Source organism: Oncorhynchus gorbuscha, linkage group LG05, assembly GCF_021184085.1.
Source record: "Oncorhynchus gorbuscha isolate QuinsamMale2020 ecotype Even-year linkage group LG05, OgorEven_v1.0, whole genome shotgun sequence".
NCBI lineage: Eukaryota > Metazoa > Chordata > Actinopteri > Salmoniformes > Salmonidae > Oncorhynchus > Oncorhynchus gorbuscha.
The window spans coordinates 59,154,944-59,163,094 of record NC_060177.1 but is presented as its reverse complement, the minus strand read 5'-3'; the positions used below and the strand labels follow the sequence as shown (position 1 = coordinate 59,163,094).

Genomic DNA, 8,151 nt, shown 5'->3' with positions numbered 1-8,151 from the left:
ACTGAAGATAGGAAACACTGTCACCACTGATAAATCCACCATAATTGAGAATTTCAATAAGCATTTTTCTACGGCTGGCCATGCTTTCCACCTGGCTACTCCTACCCCGGTCAACAGCACTGCACCCCCAACAGCAACTCGTCCAAGCCTTCCCCATTTCTCTTTCTCCCAAATCCATTCAGCTGATGTTCTGAAAGAGCTGAAAAATCTGGACCCCTACAAATCAGCCGGGCTAGACAATCTGGACCCTTTCTTTCTAAAATTATCTGCCAAAATTGTTGCCACCCCTATTACTAGCCTGTTCAACCTCTCTTTCGTGTCATCTGAGATTCCCAAAGATTGGAAAGCAGCTGCGGTCATCCCCCTCTTCAAAGGGGGGGGACACTCTTGACCCAAACTGCTACAGACCTATATCTATCCTACCATGCCTTTCTAAGGTCTTCGAAAGCCAAGTCAACAAACAGATTACCGACCATTTCGAATCTCACCATACCTTCTCTGCTATGCAATCTGGTTTCAGAGCTGGTCATGGGTGCACCTCAGCCACGCTCAAGGTCCTAAACGATATCCTAACCGCCATCGATAAGAAACATTACTGTGCAGCCGTATTCATTGATCTGGCCAAGGCTTTCGACTCTGTCAACCACCACATCCTCATCGGCAGACTCGACAGCCTTGGTTTCTCAAATGATTGCCTCGCCTGGTTCACCAACTACTTCTCTGATAGAGTTCAGTGTGTCAAATCGGAGGGTCTGCTGTCCGGACCTCTGGCAGTCTCTATGGGGGTGCCACAGGGTTCAATTCTTGGACCGACTCTCTTCTCTGTATACATCAATGAGGTCGCTCTTGCTGCTGGTGAGTCCCTGATCCACCTCTACACAGACGACACCATTCTGTATACTTCCGGCCCTTCTTTGGACACTGTGTTAACTACCCTCCAGGCAAGCTTCAATGCCATGCAACTCTCCTTCTGTGGCCTCCAATTGCTCTTAAATACAAGTAAAACTAAATGCATGCTCTTCAACCGATCGCTACCTGCACCTGCCTGTCCAACATCACTACTCTGGACGGCTCTGACTTAGAATACGTGGACAACTACAAATACTTAGGTGTCTGGTTAGACTGTAAACTCTCCTTCCAGACCCATATCAAACATCTCCAATCCAAAGTTAAATCTAGAATTGGCTTCCTATTTCGCAACAAAGCATCCTTCACTTATGCTGCCAAACATACCCTTGTAAAACTGACCATCCTACCAATCCTCGACTTTGGCGATGTCATTTACAAAATAGCCTCCAATACCCTACTCAACAAATTGGATGCAGTCTATCACAGTGCAATCCGTTTTGTCACCAAAGCCCCATATACTACCCACCATTGCGACCTGTACGCTCTCGTTGGCTGGCCCTCGCTTCATACTCGTCGCCAAACCCATTGGCTCCATGTCATCTACAAGACCCTGCTAGGTAAAGTCCCCCCTTATCTCAGCTCGCTGGTCACCATAGCATCTCCCACCTGTAGCACACGCTCCAGCAGGTATATCTCTCTAGTCACCCCCAAAACCAATTCTTTCTTTGGCTGCCTCTCCTTCCAATTCTCTGCTGCCAATGACTGGAACGAACTACAAAAATCTCTGAAACTGGAAACACTTATCTCTCTCACTAGCTTTAAGCACCAACTGTCAGAGCAGCTCACAGATTACTGCACCTGTACATAGCCCACCTATAATTTAGCCCAAACAACTACCTCTTTCCCAACTGTATTTAATTAATTTATTTATTTTGCTCCTTTGCACCCCATAATTTTTATTTCTACTTTGCACATTACTTTGCCACCATGGCCTTTTTTTGCCTTTACCTCCCTTCTCACCTAATTTGCTCACATTGTATATAGACTTGTTTATACTGTTCTATTGACTGTATGTTTGTTTTACACCATGTGTAACTCTGTGTCGTTGTATCTGTCGAACTGCTTTGCTTTATCTTGGCCAGGTCGCAATTGTAAATGAGAACTTGTTCTCAACTTGCGTACCTGGTTAAATAAAGGTGAAATAAATTAAATTAAAAAATGCTGCAAGGAGTCATGAGGACTGTAGATGTGGCCAGGGCAATAAATTGCAATGTCCGTAATGTGAGAAGCCTAAGACAGCTCTACAGGGAGACAAGATGGACAGCTGATCGTCCTCGCAGTGGCGGACCACGTGTAACAACACCTGCACAGGATCGGTACATCCGAACATCACACCTGCGGGACAGGTACAGGATGGCAACAACTACCCGAGTTACACCAGGAAAGCACAATCCCTCCATCAGTGCTCAGACTGGCCGTAATAGGCTGAGAGAGGTTGGACTGAGGGCTTGTAGGCCTGCTGTAAGATCCTCACCACACATCCCATCACCGGCTCTTCACTGACGAGTCGCAGTTTTGTCTCACCAGGTGTGATGGTCGGATTCGCGAGCATCACCCCTGGAATGAGTGTTACACAGAGGCCTGTACTCTGGAGCGGGATCGATTTGGAGGTGCAGAGTCCATCATGGTTTGCAGCGGTGTGTCACAGCACCATCGGACTGAGCTTGTTGTCATTGCAATCTCAACGCTGTGCTTTACAGGGAAGACATCCTCCTCCCTCATGTGGTACCCTTCCTGCAGGCTCATCCTGACATGATCCTCCAGCATGACAATGCCACCAGCCTTACTGCTTGTTCTGTGTGTGATTTCCTGTAAGACAGGAATGTCAGTGTTCTGCCATGGCCAGCGACGAGCCCGGATCTCAATCCCATTGAGCACGTCTGGGACCTGTTGGATCGGAGGGTGAGGGCTAGGGCCATTCCACCCAAAAATGTCTGGGAACTTGCAAGTGCCTTGCTGGAAGAGTGGGGCAACATCTCACAGCAAGAACTGTCAAATCTGGTGCAGTCCATGAGGAGGAGATGCACTGCAGTACTTAATGCAGCTGGTGGCCACACCAGATCCTGACTGTTACTTTTGATTTTGACCCCCCCCCCCTTTCAGGGACACATTATTCCATTTCTGTTAGTCACATGTTTGTGGAACTTATTCAGTTTATGTCTCAGTTGTTGAATCTTGTTATGTTCATACAAATATTTACACTTTAAGTTTGCTGAAAATAAACACATTTGACCGTGAGAGGACATTTTTTTTTGTTGCTGAGTTTGTGTACTCTGTATGTAGCAAAGTTGAAAATATGGGTTACAAAGCCTGTAAATTGGAAAGTTGGACATGCCATATCATTAGTTGGTTCTTCTGCTGAGCCAGAGACTCTTCTCTCTCCTGTTCCACAAGTAGTTGTCTGGCCAGTTCCAGCATCCGCTGGTGGTTGAACCCTGACTCCACCTAGTGGACACAGAAAACAACTGTGATACTGTTTCGGCACCTGAGATTGAGTTTCACCTCACACGACAGCCGGGAGCCACTACCACTGACCTCAGTTTCCCTTTTGGCATGGCCTTAAATTATGGTCCACTAAAATAGCACTCTATTACTATTCTACCCTGGAAAAGGGTGATGCCGTGAGCCTCTCAGATGCCTGTCTAGTCTCATTGCAAAAATGAATCTGTTGGCCTGTATAAGAGGTCATGTTTTCATTCCTCTGTGAGTCCCTGTGAGTTTCAGGCATTAGGACAGGGTGGGCTTCTTCAAACAGATTGTCTGCCTTACCCTCTTCTTCAGCAACTCCACTCAATTGATCAGCTGGTCCTTCTCCTTTTCCATAGCACCAAAGTCCTAAGGTTGAAAAGGTGTCACACTTTTCCACTGATCTCTGCAGTGGAAAAGCCAGAGCTCTTCAGTTGCTCACACTCCTTATGGTAGGTCTTGAATCGTTCCATTAGTTCTTCATACTAAAAAAACAACAGATCAAACACTATGCAATGATTAATCATATCTTAGTTATGCATTCCATCACATCTTTCTGACCAACAGTGAACTTAAAAATAATAAAATAAAGTTTTTAATCATGGCATCATAGTGTGATCTCTCTAGTCTAGCGAGAGGAGGAGTCATTATCCCAAGTTCCCATAATCCCATGTTATGCTTGCACCTTGAAGTCAGTGTTAAACAAACCTGGTGACAGGTGTCAGTGATGACACCACCCTGCAGGAACTCTGCAGGCACTTCCAGCTTAACCGGGAAGCGAGCCAGGTAAGCTCTCTTCTTCAGTTCTGTGATCCTCTGCAGCAACCAGTGAAGGATAGGGTGAATCACAGGTCACCAGGCCCTGTCTGAAACTGCTCCTGTCTGAAGAAAGAGGACAGTGAGAAGCAAACACTCTCAGTGTTCTATTCAGTCATTGGTTCTACTGCTGAAATCTGCTTTGATTTTGTAAATTGTCTGTCAAGAATACTTACAGATCAGACATATTCCCAGGTGGTTTGTATTTCAACATCCCTAGCAAAGTGAACATTATCTGCTGTTATTATCTGCTGTTTGGTCTGCTGTTTGGTCAGGCATTTCTTCACAGATATCAATAGCTTACTGAAATGAATAAAATATGATTTACAATTCATTCACACATTTTACACACACTTTAGGCAAATGACTGATAATTGGAAACACAATAATAGTGGGGCTCAAAATGGGGTAGGCGTCATCATCAACATTAAATTTGAGACATAATATCAACTGGGACAACTCATGATCAAAAGTATGAGGTTGTTGTTTACATTATCTTACCTTAGTTTAAATTTCAGCCAGAACATAATTGAGAATCTCCAGCAGTTGCATTGGCTCCAGTGAGTCGAAGGTGATGAGGTTTTTCTTGAAGGGGTCTTTATTCAGGTGCTCAACAATACATGTAAATTGCTTGCTCATCGTAAAATCAACTGGTCAGCTAACGTTAAAGCGGGGTAAATAATTTTAGATAATGTTAGCTAGTTATGAAAAAAAATACAGAATCAAAACTAGCATTACGTTAGCTTGCTACGAACTGTAAAGTTAGCTATTTAGCTAAATACTGTTATAAAACGTTAGGTGAATAGCTTGAAGCACAGCTAGCTACACGCTAACAAGAGAGTTCGTATGCACAACTTGGCCAGCTGGCTTGTCCCCTTGTTTATTTCTAGAAATACTCGTTTTAAACACCATAACAACGTTCACAGTCTCCAAAACAAGACCATTCGTTTTTTTTTTTTTTTTAAACAAGACCATTCGTATCCGTTTTGGTAACCAGGCACAAACGTACTCGAGCTGGTTGCTAACAGGAAGTCTTTCAGCTTTTTCAAGAGGGCAAAGATTTTTTGACAAGATAGTCGAGGGACTGCTCTAACAATGGAAATAGCTTCAAAATAAAAGTTGTCCTCTTACTTGACCACAATATCAGACATTATAGTGTATTTTGCCTGTTGCAAGATCCGTTCAGTTTCTCTGATCTTAGCCTCCCCTTTTCATAGGAGGGATTGAAGCTTATTTTTTAGTTCTAGTGGTCTGCCAAGGTGGGTAAATGAAATAAAAGATACAATCAGTAAATGTTTTAATAACGGGACATCGAAATGTGTTTTAAACAATAATGTTAAATATAAATTAGTTAAAAGGACTTCTTGATTGAAATGTAAATATTCTTCATTAAATAATATCTGGAATAATAGTTTAATTTCCATTGAACTAGATAGTACTGTCCCCATGCTGCTCCCCGCCAGGGGTCTGAGGATTCTGAAACAAAACTTAGGCTCTTGACACGCATCCGTGCATTGGTAGATGTGCTGTACGTGGTTATAAACAGTTATTACACTGCTACAAACGGTTTATTCTCACTGTTATCGACTGTTACAAACACGTATTACAAAGTCCCCCAGTGTCCGATGTGAGGCGTGAAGTCAGGAACTCTGCTTGTCGGTTACTGCGTAGCAACCTTGCGGTGCCAAAAGTCCTGGTCTGCCCTAGAAAGCCTATGTCAATTACGATCGCCAGAACGGCCAAATCCATTTAGATGACCGTTCTAAAAATGTAGAATCCCAGTCGGAGCTCGTTTTTTTCAGAGTGGCCAATTGTCTTGAACAAATGAAGTCGGAGATACATCACAGATATAACAATGAGACAGATATTTCACACGATGTGTAAATGTGAAGCATCCGCTTCACGTTTCCACTCACTATCAAAGTTGGTATTGATAGGAAGCCAAGTGGCCGGAGAAGATTAAACATTAATTTCTCAACAGTTTTCTGTTCCCAAAACTAGAATCTGTTACGAACAGAGCGGACTACGTTTTGTAGACTTTACCCTATGCAAATTGTTTACAAGACTGCATTGTTTAAGGCTTACAAAGGAAAAGTAAGTTATTGCACACGCACTTCAGAGTTGGCTTTCCTTGTCGGAAATATGCAAATGTTGGTTAGAGCGCGATAATAGGATCTTGCTAGTTCGTGCGGGGCTCTGCCCATCTTGCTTGTTCTGCCCACTATGACTCACTTGTTCCGATTTGATAGGACAGAATATGGTCTATATTTGTTTAGTTATACAAATCTAGACATTAAAACCAGTAGATAGCTGTCGAGTTCAAAACAATTGGGAAATCTCGGACTTCCGAATTCAGTGCAGGTCATCCAACTCGGAATTCCATCTCGGGAACTCAGGCCTCTTTCTAGAGCTCTGACTTTCCGACCTAAAGATCACTGACATGAATTGACCTCGTATTTTTCAGAGTTCCCAGTTAGTCCACCATGAGATGCTGTAACGCGACATCATCCAGGTATTCTTAAGAAAAACTCCCGATGGCGCATGAAGCTGGAAGTATTTGAATTTGAAGCATGCCATATTGTTGAATGGGCCTGCATGGTACCAAAAAAGTGCTAAGGATCATGGTGAAAGTGGCCATAACTAGCAAAGGATCATGATGTTGTAGTTTTCATCCTGCCTGAGAGAGTCCGTTTAGGTGCACCTGCAAAGAGCCTGCATGAAGGCATGAGCCTCCTCGTAACCTGTCGGCCCATGATTGGACTGTGTCAGTATGTGGTCCTGTGTGACAACAAATGCAGTAGTTCGAGTGGATCACTATTTAATTAAGTATCGCGATTTGTAGCGAACTTTAAAATCATTCAACATGGGGAGCGAACTTGATCATTATATACTAATTTTAGAGCCCAAAACAGCCTTCAATTTTGTGGGGTGCGGCAATTCTGGCGATCATAATGTCGGCTTGGCCCATAAGACCCTCACATATTTCTATAGATGCACCATTGAGAGCATCTGTGCGGGGGCACCGGTTAGTAATATGTACATTGTCATGTTTTGTCTTAGATTGTCTTGTCATTATGCTTTTCCTTCTGTTCGTTTTCCCCCTGCTGGTCTTATTAGGTTCGTTCCCTTTTTCTATCCCTCTCTCTCCCCCTCCCTCTCTCTCCTCTCTCTATCGTTCCGTTCCTGCTCCCAGCTGTTCCTATTCCCCTAATCATCATTTAGTCTTCCCACACCTGTTCCTTATCTTTTCCCCTGATTAGAGTCCCTATTTCTTCCCTTGTTTTCCGTTCCTGTCCTGTCGGATCCTTGTCTATTGTTCACCGTGCTGTGTCTATGTATTGCCCTGTCGTGTCGTGTTTCCCTCAGATGCTGCGTGGTGAGCAGGTGTCTGAGTCTGCTACGTTCAAGTGCCTTCCCGAGGCAACCTGCAGTTCTTGATCAAGGCTCCAGTCTGTTCTCGTCATTACGAGTAGTATTATGCCTTTTGTTTGTAAAGTAACTTTACTGGATTAAAAACTCTGTTTTCGCCAAGTCGCTTTTGGGTCCTCATTCACCTGCATAACAGAAGGATCCGACCAAGGAATGGACCCAGCGACTACAGATGCTCGTAACACTGCCGTCGAGATCCAAGGAGCCATGCTCGGCAGACACGAGCAGGAATTGTCTGCTGCTCGCCATGCCGTGGAGAACCTGGCCGCTCAGGTTTCCGACCTCTCTGGACAGTTCCAGAGTCTTCGTCTCGTGCCACCTGTTACTTCCTGGCCTGCCGAGCCTCCGGAACCTAGGGTTAATAACCCACCTTGCTACTCCGGGCAGCCCACGGAGTGCCGCTCCTTTCTCACCCAGTGTGATATTGTGTTCTCTCTCCAACCCAACACATACTCTAGCGAGAGAGCTCGGGTTGCTTACGTCATTTCACTCCTTACTGGCCGGGCTCGAGAGTGGGGCACAGCTATCTGG

At 44.5% G+C, this 8,151-nt stretch overlaps 1 long non-coding RNA gene across 1 annotated transcript; it reads right to left on the bottom strand.

The window, feature by feature from the left end:
* Positions 1 to 3,244: 3,244 nt before the first annotated feature.
* On the bottom strand, positions 3,245 to 6,305 carry LOC124036182. Its single transcript, XR_006838882.1, has 5 exons — positions 4,693 to 6,305; positions 4,368 to 4,494; positions 4,084 to 4,257; positions 3,679 to 3,860; positions 3,245 to 3,354 (listed from the first exon to the last, which is right to left on the bottom strand). It is a non-coding gene; the product is annotated as an uncharacterized LOC124036182 (long non-coding RNA).
* Positions 6,306 to 8,151: the final 1,846 nt, after the last annotated feature.